We start from the raw sequence: 1,232 nt of genomic DNA, 5'->3' as shown, positions 1-1,232 counted from the left end.
GTATGTGTGAATATGGGTGTGAGATTGTGTATGTGTGTGTGTTTGTGTGTATGTTTGTATGAGTATGTGTTAGTGTAAGTGCATGTGTATATGTGTGCATGTGTTTATGTGTCAGTATATTAGTGTGTATGTTGGCATGTTTCTTGTTACTATCTAACCCTAAGTTAAATCTGACTAAGCAGATCAATGATCAATCAAACACCTTCCAACCACGACCATCACAAAATTTTTTCTAATTCACCATGCACTTACACTTAGAGGTGCTTTATCCAATTCCTTATTTTTAGAATGACATTGTAGGGTAGGTGTGAGAGGCCAGATCTGGCCAGCTTAAACATAAAACGGGTAAAATATTTCAACCAGATATGGCCGCTTTAAATGCTAAAGGGTTAAACAGGCCAGATCCAGCCTCTCACACCTGCCCTACAATGTTGTCCTAAATGTCACATAATTGAAATTTCGAAGTTATTAGACAATGCATGATTAATTCAAAATAACGTGGATAGAAAAAAAAAAAGAAAAGTATTACATTTGACTAAGTCATCAGAATGTTAACAGGTTAAGGGATATTTGGCTGGCATTTCTAGCATTTTGAGTGACCATGTAGGGACTTCTTAGTTGATTCCGGAAAAAAAAGAAAAAAACTAAATAAATTAAAAATTGAAGTAGATATGTTAAAGGTGAGGAAAGAAAAGAATGCTAACGAGAAAAATGCACAAGCAGATATGGTCGTGCCTGTATGTGTATAAATGTATAATGAAGTGGGGTGGGGTGAGAGAGAGAGAGAGAGTTAAGGGTCGGTAATAATTTCACTCATAAATATTACGTACCTCATTAGCGTCCAATGGCACCCTGGGTAACTCTCTGGTAATAAATAATGACGATGTAAACTAGTTTTCCAACCTATGGCTGTCACAGATATCAGAGGTCTGGACTGCTGCTCTTTTCTTGTAACCCGGACGGCAATGAGAGAGCGTTTCCCCAATGATATATAGCTGTTGACCTCACTGACCTTATAAATTCCCGACCGCTAAATAACCTCCCTCCCCACCCATCACCCCTCGGCGTCACCTACGGTGCCATGGCCATTGGCAGCAGCGCCACCATTGTGTTCTTCAACTCGTTTCCTTTTCATATTAGCGACAAAATAACCTTCCGATTCCTTTTTTTTTTGTTTTTTTTTGCTTTCTGCCCTCCCTCCAATCTTCGACCCTCCCACACACTTCTGCATC

General features: G+C 39.3%; 1 protein-coding gene across 1 annotated transcript in view; it reads left to right on the top strand.

The window, feature by feature from the left end:
• LOC106881077 (intraflagellar transport protein 80 homolog) overlaps positions 1–1,232 on the top strand; it is a 295,274-nt gene that overhangs the window by 211,578 nt on the left and 82,464 nt on the right. The window lies entirely within an intron of this gene.

The sequence above is a fragment of the Octopus bimaculoides genome, chromosome 19 (assembly GCF_001194135.2).
Source record: "Octopus bimaculoides isolate UCB-OBI-ISO-001 chromosome 19, ASM119413v2, whole genome shotgun sequence".
In the NCBI taxonomy this organism is placed as follows: Eukaryota; Metazoa; Mollusca; class Cephalopoda; order Octopoda; family Octopodidae; genus Octopus; species Octopus bimaculoides.
The sequence above is the reverse complement of the archived record's forward strand: the minus strand, read 5'-3'. Positions and strand labels throughout refer to the sequence as shown.